The following is a 16035-nucleotide window of genomic DNA, read 5'->3' as shown; positions in this document are numbered from 1 at the left end:
AGAAAAATTATTGAAAGAATATATTTTGTTCTTGCGGATAGCAAGACGATTCCGCGAGTAGCGGAGATTAAGCTGAGGTTATCGGCTCTCTTTTGTTCCTCGCAGGTAGCGGGATGCCTGGCGGTTAGTAAGATGCCTCACGGCGGTTAGCGAGATGGGAAGGTTGTGCAATTCGCGGTTAGCAAATAAATCCTTTGCAAAGGCTCTGTTGGTTAGACAGAGAAAGTCCGCGGGTAGCGGCAAAATCATGAGAAATTGAAAAAGTTGTTTTGTTGAATAATAGGGTTGCCTTCATTAGCATTATTTGAATTGTTTTGGAATTGTTTGAAGGGCTGTATAAAAGAACCTTTGTTTGGAATTAATTAAGGAACACTGTTTGTATATGTAAAACAGTGTGGAAAAAAGTGTGCGTGTGGGGTGGAAAGTGGGGACTGGCTCAGGTTGCCAGTCAAGGATGGGTGGACTCGATTAGTCGAGTACTTTTCACTTTGCCTTAGTTAGTTAGAGATTTATCTCTTGTCATGTTTCGGAATTAAGGATGGCGACCGTGCCTCTTAAACGCGGGGAAAAAGGCGTTGTTTTTGGATCCTTAATATGTGAAAGGGATTTTCTTCTCTTATAATGTAAGATCTAAAGTCCATAGAATCTTTAACCTCATCGACCTGGCTTGTGGCGTAGGGTCTTGCAACTACGAACACAATAGGTGGAAGTCTTTTTCTCTTTCATTGCTCGTATCCTTGCTTCACATTATCGGATTAGGGTGTCGTCAGGATAAAGAAGGCTATCTTCCAAGTCGCCCCGATCTTTTAGGACAGGGACCTTACCGTTGGTATCAGAGCTTAGGTTAAAAAGATGTAGTTGGCTACTTCAAGCTTCTTCATGTGTATGGTTTTCTATACCCATTATGAGACTCGCACGGATATTACAATATGCCGATTGATGTGTATCATAGTTATGGTTGAAACATCTATTATGTTTGCTCTTGGAGAGATCTTTTGTAGACTCCTATATGACATTTTGATGACTTTATGATTAAAAGATTGAGTTTTTTCTACAAAGACATTGTTTGGCTGGTTAAGTCATGTAAGTGAGTTTTTGTGTAGATTGGATGACCCATGACTGGTTAAGTCATGTGATTGAGATAATCATGACTGGTTAAGTCATATGATTGAGTTTGACGGATTGGATAAGTCATGAATGGTTAAGTCATACAAATAAGTTTTGATGGATTGGTTAAGTCAAGATTGGTTAGGTAATGTGATTGGGTTTTAATGAACCAGATAAGTAAGGATTGATTAAGTCATATGATTGAGCTTTTAGTGGACTGGATAAGTCTAAGTTTCGAAAGTACCCTATTGATTTGAGTTATTACAAACATTGATGTACACTCAGGGGAATCCTCAATCACTTTACGTTTGGAAAAACCTCAGAACGATGCTCTCTATACGGAGATTCAGGAAGAAGAAGTTGTTGCTCAAACAAATGCAACACCTTCTTCTTTTAAAGGAGAGGGTGATGTGTATTGAGAAAAGAGAGAAGAAGTATGGATTGAAGCTATGGATGATTACTTCTCTGCTGCGAGAACCACACCTGCAATCAAGTGATGTTTAGGGATGTTTCACCTCTCAGGGGAGCGGAATGGCGAAATTATGAGAATGAAAAACATTGTCGTGACATTGTGGGAGTGTTGGAGAGGAGTGTTGAGAGAACTCTCTTGGTTGGGGGAGATCAAACAAGCGCGTGATGGTGATGGAAAGATACTTTTCTCCTGCCCATAAAGCAATATTGTGATGAATGAGTTCTTTAACTTGAAACAATACGGTTTATCTTTGAAAGATTAGTACTACTCAAAGTTTGTAAGGCTTAAGACGTTATGCACCGTCAATGACCATAGAGCAGCAAGTAGCTCGCTTTTGTCAAGGATTAAGAGAGAACAATATTTGCTCGCGATTGGAAGCCATTGAAACCTACCGCTATACAAGATGCTTTACTACGATCCAAACCTTTAATAAGAAGGAACAAGGGAATTACAAGAAGAATTGAACAAAATCAAAGTATCAAGAGAGACAACCACAAAGGGTTTATGCTGCTAATGCGCATGATTCTCGACACTGGAATGTTCTGATGCTTTGAGATGTGGGAGTTGGGACATTATCTGAACTCTTGTCAACAACTGAACTATTGGAAAAGCATAGTAGCAAGTGAAGCAGACTAAGGACTTCACTCTTTTGGATTAGATATAATGAGGGTTGAGATAGTTATAGAGTAGGGGTATTCTCAGTTGTTTTCTCTCGAGATGAGGACATCTCGAATCCCTAAGTTGGGGGGAGATTGTAATTGTACCCAACTTTATCCATATAAGTCATTTCAGTTTTTTTGCAAAAGTAATTGAGGATTCTCAAATTTTGTGTGAGTCATCATGAGTTTATCAGAGAGAATTGGATTGAAAATCGGGTTCAGAATCCATTTATGTTGTTCTTTATTTTATTGAAAATTGGTTTTATTGGGAACCTATTTATCTGGGTTGTAATAATGTTGAGGATACTTAGATTAGTATTTTTAGGATTGAAGAAAGAGGGTGAGTTCGTGTTTTGTGAGTAACAGTCAAATTTATTGGTTGGTCTTCTTGTCTTCTCTTGAATTTTGTTCTTTTGGAAGTTAATGTCTTGTAAGTTTTAGAGCTTTTTTAAAATCGCGAATAGGATTCGCGTACCCAAAAAAAAAAATACTAAAAAAAATAATAAAATTTAATATTTATAGAGCCGCGACGACGCGCGAGGTTTTCTCTCTCCTATTCTTGAAACCTCTCAGTATTCTTAGCAACCCCCTAGAGCCTATATAAAGGACCTTCCTCCTCTCACTTTAAATGCACCCATCTACAGAAGTGGAAGGTCTCTTGCAACGACAGGCCGGAGGAAGCCTCTCTCCCTAATCTTCTCATCTTCAAACCATCTCCATCTCCAATCTTCGCGTGCCTTCACCCGATTTGTGAACACACTCTCTCTCTCTCTCTGCAACAACGCACTTTTCTTTTCTTTATTCCAAAGCTATGGCTCCGAAGCGTGTAACGCGAAGATCTAAGGACGCCCATGCCGTTGCACCACCAAGGAAGGTGGAAAGAAAGGTGTCAACTCCAAACGTATCTCATGCGGAAGCATCAACCGAAGAAGAAGTCGAAGCTGTCCAACCTCCAGCACAGGGGTTAGCCGCATGCGCTCCAAATCCGGTAAGACAAATCTATAATTCTGTATTGCTATTCATGTTTGACTTGGGAAGCTAATGTAGGGAACCCTTAAACCGTTCGAGAAACTTGATTCTATCACATGAAACAAGCATATGTTTTCATAGATTAGTGGAAGGACTGTTTGATAAATTGTTAATGTATGATGAATTGTTATTGCTTAATAAATTGTTATTGTTTAATAAGTGGGTTCTGATTGATATGAAGAATTGGTTGATCATGTTTGATGAATCATTTAATGAGAAAAATTGTTGAAAGAATATATTTTGTTCTCGCGGATAGCGAGACGATTCCGCAGGTAGCGGAGATTCAGTTGAGGTTATCGGCTCTCTTTTGTTCCTCGCGGTTAGCGAGATGCCTCGCGGGTAGCGGGATGCCTGGCGGTTAGCAAGATGCCTCGCGGTTAGCGAGATGGGAAGGTTGTGCAATTCGCGGTTAGCGAATAAATCCTTTGCAAAGGCTCTGTTGGTTAGACAGAGAAAGTCCGCGGGTAGCGGCAAAATCATGAGAAATTGAAAAAAGTTGTTTTTGTTGAATAATAGGGTTGCCTTCATTAGCATTATTTGAATTGTTTTGGTATTGTTTGAAGGGTTGTATAGACGCCAGAAATTTAAAAATGAAAATTTTAAAAACTTCATTTCCCTCAATACTTACCTACACATATACCACTGCCTGGCCATTGACATTGATAATTTGGCCCCGGAATTTAAGTGTCTTGTTGTAGTGCATCTAAGCATCTTGTGTAATGCCACATGCCTTCAAGGTGAAAGTGTACATCATTGCATTTGGAGAAATTCTCTCTCTCTCTCTCTCTCTCTCTCTCTCTCTCTCTCTCTCTCTCTCTCTCTTGCTCTCTCTCTCTCTCTCTCTCTCTCTCTCTCTCTCTCTCTCTTTGTGATCTGACCTTGTTGGAAATATCCTAAAACCAATGCACTCCTTGAGAAAACATTACATTTGGAGAGACACCCTCACTTTGCATCAAGGGAAAATAGTTCAAAGAATATGGGATTGCATATGCAGAGACACCTTCACTTCGCATCCACCAGAAACAGTCTAGATCTTCTTGGCCCTGCGTGGGAATGCCCACGATCAATGCATTCCAAGAAACAACATCCCTAACTAGAGCTCCTCAAGAACTTTTTGTGCTTTTTGAAGCGCACCACATCTAGCATCCACATCAACGAAGGCAGTGCATAAGCACTGTGTTTCATACAACAACCCCAAAATTCCTAACAATATCATCATGATTTCTTCTGTCCATACATGCATCTTGTGTAATGAAAATTTCCTTCAAGATGTAAGTGTACATTATTGCATTTGGAGAGATGCCCTCTCTCTATATCTACTGAAAATATCCTAGAACTTCCTTATCCACCCTAACCCTTTCTTTCAAGATCCAAGCGTATGTGATTGCATTTGAAGAGACACCCTCGCTTTGCATCCGTCAAAAACATCCTAGAGATTCTTGGTCAAGCGTATGGAGAGACACCTTTACTTCGCATCCGTCAAAGAGATGACAGCCATGACAGAAATCTCCTCCAGCATTTTTTGTGTTTTATGAAGTGCACCAAATTTGGCGTACATGCCGACCAAATCAGTGCCAAGCACGACATTTTCTTTCAAAAATCCCTGACTAACAATATTATTTTTCCCATATCAGCACCTTGTGTAATTCCACATGCCTTTAAGGTGCAAGCAAATGCGATTGCATTTGGAGAGATTCCCTCTCTTTGCATTTACTGAAAATAGCCCAGAGCTTCCAACCCTCACCCTGTTGGACATATCATGCAATCATTGCACTCCATGATTTATAATCAATGCATTCCATTATACAACATTGCATATAAGAATCTCTTCAAGAACCTATTTCACTCTTCCCCTCCATGCTTTTGTGTAGCGGATATTACTGCTTTCTTGACACTCCTCAGTGTTCACAAAATCATTGCTGCCTCGAGAAGGGCAAGAGATGGGGGGCATGCAAACATGGAAAACTGGATAGAGGCTACACTGAAAATAAATTTCTCTCATTCAATTGCAGCCATAAAATCTCTCTCTCTCTCTCTCTCTCTCTCTCTCTCTCTCTCTCTCTCTCTCTCTCTCTCTCTCTCTCTCTCTCTCTCTCGCTCGCTCCTATACATGTCTCACTATGTAGCACGCAATGAACACTCGAATAGAGGAAATTCTGACACGTATCCCGGAGGGGCAGAATCCCTCCCCCTCCATGCCCAATTTGAGTCAATTCCCTGAGTATTGACATTATTTTAGTACTAGATAGTGATAGCCGTTTTTCGGCTTTCCATAATTTCCATAGTAAGCTACCTCACCCTATCAAATCACTCAAACATTTTGGTTATCCCTACCATTTCACTGTACATAGGCGTGTGTGAGTTAGGGACTTTCTCCATATTTTCTTAAAACCCTCAGCTAGCTAGTCACTGGGCTAGTTGAGCCAAAAAAATAAATAAAATAAAAAAATAAAAAATACTATGGCCCATTTGTGTATAAATATTTCATTGTATATAGGGCCTAAATAAAAGGATTTTTCATAATTATTTTGGTATTTATTTAAATATTTCTACCTATGGTGTGTTATTTATGCTATGTACATTGACTCACCATTACCATATTTTTTCTTACCATTTTGCATACTCTTTATTCCATATAAAAATAATTTCATGCAAGCTTCTCTTATTTTTGGTGTAACTCCATCTCAACAAAAATCCAAAAAAACTAGTTCTATTTATGTCTATATTTTTTCACTATTGTGATTTTTTCCTTCCTGCATCTACTCTCTATTACTCTCATAAATTAGGCCACCAAAAATATTCATCTTTTTATGGTAGACTTATAATGAGAGAGATTTATTTTGACCCTTTTATATTTTTTCCACCTATATTATTTATATTTGACATGTACATATTTTTTTAGACCCCTCAAGATTTTCTTAGTTGTACTATTCACTTATGTCATGATCTCAATAATATCTTCAATTATAGACCTACCAAATAAGGTCAAGGGTATGTGGCATGCATGCATGCACCATGTGGAGCTCACTCTTGGAGGTATTCAAAAGAATCATCCAAAGAAGGACCTCACAAGGACTTTGTGCAGTGGAAAACACAGTCGGTTTTGCTGAATTTTTAAAGATCACATGCTCCCTGAATTTGAAGAGGTGATACAAACAAAAGTTGTAGCTCATCAACTGAACTTTTACCTCAATTTTTTTCATATTTTTTTGAGCTACGACCTGTGAGCTATGATTTTATTGGTGGACCCCAGTTTGCCGATGCTATGTAGCCACACTCCCTCTTCCACTTTATCATTTTTCTCTTTCACACACACTTCTCCACTCATCATCCCTGCCTCTCTCACCACTCCTCTCTACACCCTAGTCACCTTCTTCTCAACCTTGAAGAATAAGAGAAACCATGGTGAACTCATGTCTCCTACACACACTTCCATTCCAAAATTGACCACCTAGTCTCATTTTTACTCATCCATATTACCCATATCTATCAAAAAACCACAAAATTCAGCCTCTTCTCTCGAAAGACAGCATCATGGTGATTGATTACTCATGTTCACTTACCTTGGCTCTCAAGGAAGGTCAAGAGTGGAGAAAAAATGTACCGTCAAAGCTAGTGGACCGTCAACAAGCGTCAAAATTGACCCTACTCAAGACACTTGGAGCATCAACATTGTAAGAAATCCATGTTTTCTTACCTATTAAGAGTTATTTCTTCCTTATTTGTATCCTACATAGATATTCCCATTGTAAATATCCAATTCCATTTGTAAATCAATAAAAATACTAACTCTACTAATTTACTAACACTAACCTACTATGAAAAGTCCTATCACCTCCACTTCTCTCCTCTCTCTCTTCTTCATCTATCCACACCAACTTCTTGATAATTGCAAGCAAAAGAAATTAGATAAGTACTGAAAATCTAACCCAACCATGGTTAGAGGAGTAACCCTAGCCTTCAAAATTGCTATAAAAGGAGGGTGTAGCTAGCACAAATGGGGGAGCCATAAGCAAGAGCACTATGCTATAGCTTGAGAAGCCAATCTCAAGCTCTCTAGAAGGAGCTCTTGAGTGGAAGCTCATTGGCTTATGCATATGCATGTGTTGTATTAGGGGTGATTAGCAAGGGAACTCTATGCCATTGTAAGAGAGAGTGATCATTCAATTGAAAGTAGGAAATCTATAATTTCTCCTACTAGTGTAAGCCCAACATTTGTTGAATCAAGGAGGGTGGATTTGGACTAAGCTTGGGTACTTTGTCCCTCTTCCAACGTAAACTAATGGACAACAATGATGTGTAAGTGTCTTGGTGTTTTTTTAAGTTCTTGATAGCTTGTCTCTGGGTGTTGTCATCAATTCAGTCATAAATTCCACATACTGTACTTGAGGGGAACAGGGTGGAGAGGACTCCCCTGGCCTTAAGACAGTGATTGGGGTGGCTTTTCTTGTGATGTGTTGTGGTGTAATTTACTCAAGCTATGTTGAACAAATACTAATCTCACTTTGATTGGTCGTGACAGATTTGTAAGAAGGTATTAATGCAACAAGCATCCCCTCCCCCTTCTCTCTTTTTCTTACATATATAATTGTGTTTGCTTGATCATTGTTGAACATTTCAAAGCAGCCCGAGCACTCTCTCTCTCTCTCTCTCTCTCTCTCTCTCTCTCTCTCTCTCTCTCTCTCTCTACGCGTCCTAGTTCGCACCCAAAACTAGGTGGTGCCCCAAATTTGTGTAGGGTTAGGTTGCGGGTTTGTGTGTGTGTTTGCTGTTTTTTCCAACCCCAACCCAATTGAGCAGCACGGGAGCCTAGAACAGTGCTTAGAGGCCGCTCTTCTTGTTGCCCGCCCCGGACCGCCTCAATAGCTATGCTATAGACGTCCATCGCAATGACCCTCTAACATCGGCACTGTTATTGGAAAATGATTCTTCGGTGATGAGTGACCTAGTCATATTTAGAGCCTTATTTTCCAAGAATTTTATTACCCATTCCATTTACACTTTAGCAGTAAAGCAGATAGACGTGGGTGTGGTGCTTGATAGAGTCTAGAGTTGAGGGACCGGCTAGATCTATCCTTTCAGGGACAAAGAGAGTTGTGAGTGAGATACAAAGGCATTTCTTTCTTCAGATTTCTTGTTTCTTTGAAAGTATTGTTCCATCTTTGCCCTTTATTTTAATTTGTATCATTTTGTTCATTTTTGTTCCTAGTTTCTTTCTAACGCGTAGAAGTAGGATAAGTAAAAACTACCACCATCAAATATGGGATGAAAGATCAAGACTAAAATCGCTGAAAACCATCTTTTGGCAAAAAACCATAGCTTTGAAAAGTAGAAAATTTTATGGTAAGAGCCTAAAAGCTAATCAAAACTCAAAAATCTAGTGCCTAAGGGCATCACAAAACTCATAGGAAGCAGTCTAATAAGTTTCATCACATTCTGTGGTGGTGGAACATGGATCGTGATCCATATCCCTCATAGACAATTTAGGTAGGAACAGGAACCATCTAGCACATATTGCTTCCAAGCAATTGAAAACAAATTTTGCTGTCAAATTAAAACCAAAATCACACTCAAATAAATAAATTTGAGAAAAATCACCAAAAGCTAATGAAATTTACCAAAATTTGGGGATTTTCAACTTTCAATGAGCCAAATTGTTAGCAGGTTATCGCGACATATGTCTATAGGATATCTATATGGCATTAACATAATGTCACTACTAAAGGAAGTGACTCAGATGGGGCAGGAAGACTCCTTGAGGTTGTCAATCCTCAAGAAGTGAACCTATCAAGCTAATGCAGCAACTCAACAAGAAAAACACTAGTCAATGATTGGAAAACCTGCCTATGTCCTTTCTCGCCGCTCTAGGTCATCATGCCATTTTGGCACTTGAACAGACTCAAAATGCAACAAAACTTTAGGAGGTCTAAGACACATAGGGGTACTATCCTACCAAGTGTGGTTGCAATCCAATATGGTACCAAATATACCAATTCTCTCTTCTTGTGAGGGTTGCCTTCAGGTTTGTCTTCAAGGTTGGTCTTTGGCTTGGGAAGAGATTTATCATTGATGACGCTCCCCCTTCCTTGAGTGGTTCTTATCTCTTGTATTTTGGATTATGTTTGTGATGGACTTCAATCGACAAAGAAATTTTTTATAGATAATTATTTAAATAAAGTAAATTCTCATTGGATCCATTAGAGGTCAACCAATAGGCTTTAGACACCTTCTGAGGGAAACATAGGTGGAGGAGCTTGACATGTGTCACTGTGACACCCTTACTTTGCATCAACTAAAAACAGTTCAGATACTATGTGATTGCATCTAGAGAGACACCCTCACATCACACTTGTTGAAAAATGCACATAGCTCCTTGTCCCTAACCAAGTTGGGCATATCTTGCAATCACTGCATTCCAAGAGATGAGATTCCAGACACAAATCTCCTCGAGAACTTTATGTGATTTATGAATTATTTTGCCCATCACTTCAACACATCATGCAAAAATCGATGTAGATACGAGACAAAGTTAGTTTTAAACTAAAAGGCACTAAAATAGGCATCGGAAAAGACACCCGTCTTGCATCATCCATATAAGCATCGGTACATTTGGCATCGGAATAATCTATGAAATAAGCGTCCAAACAAGGATTCATGTGTGTACTCGTAATTCTATAGGATATTTCAATGCTTCTTCCAAAGTGTGTAGCGATGCCTATATCGTATTTGGTACCGTCGACCAAACGTGCAAAATGTTTTTGGGCAAAGAGGGTTGGGAATTGATGTTGCATGTACTGTAGCAAAAGAAAATAGCCCTCTCTTCCCAAAGGAAGAGTGCACAAGCAACCGTACTCCACCTACAAGCTGACGCTAAAGAGAAAGTGTATGACAATTAGCAAAATTGTACGAATAACATATACCACAAAATCAAAAGCTTGATCATGGCATAACGGCATAACGGTTTTATAACCTTAATTAAAACACGAGTCAAAAATTGTAAAACCATAAACATAACCCGTTTGACATACCATAACTTGCTTGTCATACCATAACCATAACAGTCATACCATCATTGCACAACCATAACCATAAGCATAAGCATAACCATAACCATAACCATAACCATTACATGATTGCCATACCATCATAGAAAAACCATAACCTTAACTTGAGTGCCAAACCCTAACCATAACATCTGCACCATACCATAAACATAACCATAAATCATAAACATAAGCACTACAAAAATGTACATATGCAAACAATCACTAAGTGAGACTGTATCAAGAGGACCACAACTACAAAAACGATTGTACTAAGAAGACTGTATAAAGATGAGTGGGTAAAACTGTATCAAGAAGACCCTCATGGTAATGCTTCCTAGTCAACGTCCTCTCCCTTCTCATGCAGCTAGGTTAGAAGGGCCACAATTCCTTTCTGGTACCCATACTTCTTCTCTCAATGTCTCAGAAGGAGATTCATTGCAACTTCTTGCGAAATTATGATTTAATCATGAGATAAATCTTCAAATAACATATATAGGTTCAATAATTTAAAGCATACATATAATACTTGCAAAAGCTCGTAGACTCCACTCCCAAGATATGATGCTCCAATAGACTCCAAACGTGTTGTGGCTGCATCTCTCTACTGCTGAAATATCTCATGATTTTCTTGTGTCTCTTCTGCAATCCCCGCCCACTCCTTTGCGTCCAACCATGCCGGATTTGGAGTGCTGGCATTGTACCTGCCTCTCTCCTCTGACCGATGGTGTGACATGGTGGCCTTTGACACGCCCAAAATCCAAGGATTCAAGACTGGATCCTACCCCTGTATCGGCATGTACTCTCTATGAATGGCCTCGATGATGAGACACTTTCTCTTATCATCGAGATTATTCCAAACCTCCATCACAAAGTGATAAAAGTGAACTTTACAGAGCTCTAGAATCCTTTGTCATATGGCCTTTTTGACCTTATCCACCACAATAGCCCCATCTCTGCTCTTGTAACTGTTTGGCGGCTAAGTCAACAATGGACAAACGGGCCAATCAAATATGCTATTTACTATTTTTAGTAAATGCTAACGAGGCCAGATGATGCAGATGCTAAGTAAAGATGAAGATGAAGCAAATACAAGCAAGAGATACAGAGAAGAGTTGGAATTGATGACTATCTATGGAGTTATGGTCACAATTGACGGTCCCTTAAGTTTTAGGATTTTCCGTCAAATGACCGCAAATGCGGGTTGTAATTATGTTTTGGGCTCGTCAAGAGTTCCAAGTTGTAAACATTGAGCTATATTTAGATCCTAGGCAGTGCAGATAGCAGATTAAGTGAGTTTGGCCATTTGGGTGCCCGGCCACTTCTAAAAAGCCTAGAGAGTATATAACTCAAAAGACACAATGAGAAAGGGGATTCTTACTCACTTGAGATAAGCTTTGTGAAGAAGGAGATGGCTATGGAGTTCTTGAGATTTCTACGTGCGTGCATGGACGATTCGGCCTCATGCCAATAGCTAAACTCTAACCTCTTCTCTCTCATTTGCTCATGGTGTAATCAATGCTTGATTAATCAAAGATTAGTGGCTGATTTGTTGATTAATCTCTCTCTTTTTTTCATATTTCCCTCTTATTTAAGCATGCTCCTAAGTGTGTGTAGGCTTGTGTAGAGTGTTGGTGCCCGGTGTGGTCATTCTATGCTATTCTATGCTCATTGTGTGCTTGATTAGAGTTGGATTAGTGATTGATTAGAGAGTAGTGCGTGATTAATCTTGTGTATGAGAGATTAGGCCGAATGGTAGAGTACGTAGTGTGCTCACTCCTCGTAGCAACATCATACCCTCTCCGTAGCTTTCTTTGTGTGTAGGTTTCACCTTCTAATCCTCCATTTGGCACGCACAAGCCACTTGTGTGTTTCCATGCCCTAGCCGGATCCTACTCCTCGGGTTGACATTATGTTGATGTCCTCCCTATGCTACGATGACATTCTAACATTGGCGCCACTGCCAGGGAGCGATTGCCTAAGCTAGAGGTGCCATTGGTGTGATTAGGAGACACTAATTTCCCTAATTTTTTGTTAATTTTGTTAGCTTTTAGATTAGGTGTGTTGATTGATTGAGTGGTTTTTAGTGTGATTAGTGCTTGGGTTAGCATTGATTATGCTTAGAACATCACAAAACAACCCACACACATCATTAGTTCTTGATTTTGATCACTAATTTTGACCATTAAATTCCCTAATTTCCCCTAACTTTGAAGCTAATTTCCCGTTGATTGGTAAGTGTTTTTTGTGCTACACACAAGTAGAAAGTGAGTTGGGTGTATGTACAACATGCCTATGTGATCCACACACTCATATCCGACTCCATTTGTGCGCAAATCGCCGAAATCACCTATTATTCACTAATTTCCACTAATTTTTCACTAATTATTTGGGCATTTTGCAAAGTGCTGATTTGTATTGATTATTTGATGCATGTCCATGATGATTATGTGTTTACATTCATGCTAAACGATGCTACACATTGATATTTTTGTTGGTTGTGTGTAGGTGATTTTACGGGATCGACACACACACACACACACACTAGTGTGTTGGGCACTAATCAAGTGCTTAATCGATAAGTTTGTGGCTAATTAAGGTGCTGAAATTAATGCTAATTCTCTGATTTTAGATGCAGGTTTGGTTCATAAACCAAGTACATTCGTAAAATGAAAAACTAGGTGCGGTTTATGCCCGCTTGAGTGTAGGCGGAAGTGCCTAATTTGGGGTAATTTGGGGCTGTTTTGGAGTCCAATTTGCTTATGAGAAGCATGTGATTGCTTATGGTTTTCAATGAGTTATGGTTGTGTTTTTCTAATTCCGTTGTGACGGCGAAATGCTGTCGAAATTCGGTCAAATTTGGTTATGTATGTTTATGTGCATGATTTGATGCAAAAAGCGTGTTAATGATTGATTAAATTTGAGATTTGGATGCTCGAATTGATGTTTAATTCATGCAAAATTTTGTTTTGAGTGCGATTAGTCATCGTGCAAGAGAGGGTGATTTTTGTGTTCATTTAAGCGCAGTTTTGAGACGATTTGTGTGCTTAAAGAATGATGTTTTGTGTGATTTTGATTAAGTAAGTAATTTCGGTGTTTAGATTGCTTGATTGTGAACGTTTAGGTCGGTGGGCTGATCTAGAATTTTTGAGAATTTTCTAGTAATTTTTTGGTAATTTTTTGGTAATTTTTGACTAATTCTTGCTAATTTTTACTCAAATGTGCTAGTTATACTCAAAAAATTGATAAATCGCTTAATTCAGGTGAATTGTGGAGTACCAGGGAAATTGTTTTTTTGTTTTTTGAGTATTTTGCGTTATAGTTTAAACTTTTTTACATTTTTAGGTTTTTGTTTGATAAGATCTGATTTTTTTATTTATATTTGTGTATTTTATTATTTTTCTATGTTCTTTTCTTTTTCTTGTGTTTTGTGTTTTTTTTTAGAATTATTTTTGTGTGTTTTTTTTTTGTATTTTATTTATTTATTATATTTTAATTGTGATTTTTAGTAATTTTGTGTATGTTTTGATTTTTTTGTGTGTTTTTAGAATTATTTGTGTTTTTTATTCTATTATTTGTGTTCATTTTTGTATTTTTGTATGTGTTTTTTGATTATTTGAGTATCTTATTAATTTATTTTGTGAGTTTTTGAATTTTTTGTGAGCCTTTTTGAATTATTGTATGACTTTTTATGTAATTTTTGCATTTTTGTGTGTTTTTGTATTTATTTTTTTGATTTATGTGAGTTTTTTAACTTATTTGTGTGTTTTTCTTATTTTTGGTTTTTTTAATCAAAAAAAAAACTCACCTATCTCCTGCTCTCGCATTGACTAAGGCTGGCCGCCCGGCTACAGTTCCGCCGTGAATCATGCTAAGCCTGATCGACCTGCCTACGCGCATTCACTGCTAGCTTGACCTCCTACGCGCGTGCGCTGCTGGCCCGAGACCTCCTACGCATGCTACACCCGCCTAGTCATCCTACGCACGTGCTACCCGCCTAGACCTCCTACGGTCTGCACCCGCCAAGTCATCCTACGCGTTGCTGCCAAGACTTCCTACGCGCGAGCTGCCCGAGACTTCCTACGCATGCTGCCCGCCTAGTTGTCCTACGCGCTCGCGCTCCCAGACCCCACACACACACACACACGCACGCTCGCAGCGGCCTTGTCTGCTTGCAATCCACAAACCTCGCATCGTTTTCTGCCCATGGTCCCTCCTTGAACGGGCTCACAACTACAGCTGGGACACTCACACACTCACCCTCTAGCTATACACTGCATGATGACTGGCTCCCACTCGCCTGGCCCCGCGGCTTGCGCCATTGGATGCTTCAGACTCGAGGCTCTTGCGGCCAGTCTCTGACCACACACAGGCTCGCAGGCCTGCCCTGCTCGCAAAGGCCCGTGATTTGCGCTGGTTTTATCCACGCCATCACACACACTACAGTTGATTACGTAGCCTTGGCAATTGGCACTTGCAACACACGCACGCACAGTGCCCTGGCAGCAGCCTGGCTCGTCCTCAGGTGTACACAAGGAGCCGCAACTCCCGCTGGCTCGCGTATGCAGCCTGGATCACAACACACCTATAGATTAGCTACAGACTCAGAGCCATCCACACACACCCTTGCTGGCCCACCCGCCCCTGCTGACGCTGTTGTTGGCCATGTCAAGCATGGCGATGTTCCCCCTCTCTCTCTGTCGTTTACCCAGGCCGCGAGAAGTCTCCACTTATTAAAAATAAAGAAAAAAGGCAAAAACAATTCCATTTTTTAATAAGAGGCAGCTCCCACCAACGAGCTCAAAATCTTGATGGCCTTGAGCTCGTTGCCGGCAAGAAATGAGTAAGACCAAACAGACTTTGCAAGATGCAAGCTAAAAAATTGTCTTGAATCGGATTGTTGTTGTTGCATGCTTTGAATGAAAATAGTTATCTCATGAGATCAATGTGCATCATGGTTTTTTCATGAATGTCGTAATGGTTGCAGGCCTTGTCTCTTACAATTTGTTGGGTGCTTGAAGTGAATGACCCAAAAAAAAAATTATATTGCACTATCAATTAAAGGAAGTTGACTGTTTTGGGAAATGATTGGCCAAAGAGAGGTCGCCATGATAATAGATCATAATTTTTTCTATCAATTGCCATTTATCATGAGGTAGGGACATCACTTGTGCATTATATCTCCCACTTTCATATACTTGGGGGTTAATCAACTCATAACCAATTTGGCAAGAGCTAAAATTTCTTTTCTAAGCTCTCTCTCTTATACTGTGAATGTCATATTTGCTATGTAAGAGCAAGATATGGGCATGGATAGTAGGGGTGATGATTGTGTGATTATTTGGCTTATGCATCCTCTAATGCTTGTCTTACTTGCAAATTCTAATTGCCAAAATAACAAATTCTTCTTCAAAGGATGTGAGATTCATCCTAAGCTTTAGTTGAGAGACTCATTGATGAACTCATCTTTAGTGGAGAGTGTCCGTAAAAATTTGGGCTTGGCATTGATTGTGCAAGACATTTTAGTGCTTATATTGCATGTATAAATGCTTTGGCACTAACAATTGTGCATTTTTTGAAGGGAAATTGTCCAATCATGATTGAATATCGGGTCGTGCTTAACCAATTAAGAGAGTTCAAAATTTGCTTCATCCTAAACTCTCTCTTCCTTTTAACATGTATGCCAAAAATGCTAAAGTGAGCATGATTTTGGGAAAATGGTCAA

The sequence above is a fragment of the Adiantum capillus-veneris genome, chromosome 2 (assembly GCF_014529385.1).
Source record: "Adiantum capillus-veneris isolate H3 chromosome 2, ASM1452938v2, whole genome shotgun sequence".
NCBI classification, from domain to species: Eukaryota; Viridiplantae; Streptophyta; class Polypodiopsida; order Polypodiales; family Pteridaceae; genus Adiantum; species Adiantum capillus-veneris.
Note: the sequence above shows the minus strand (reverse complement) of the source record.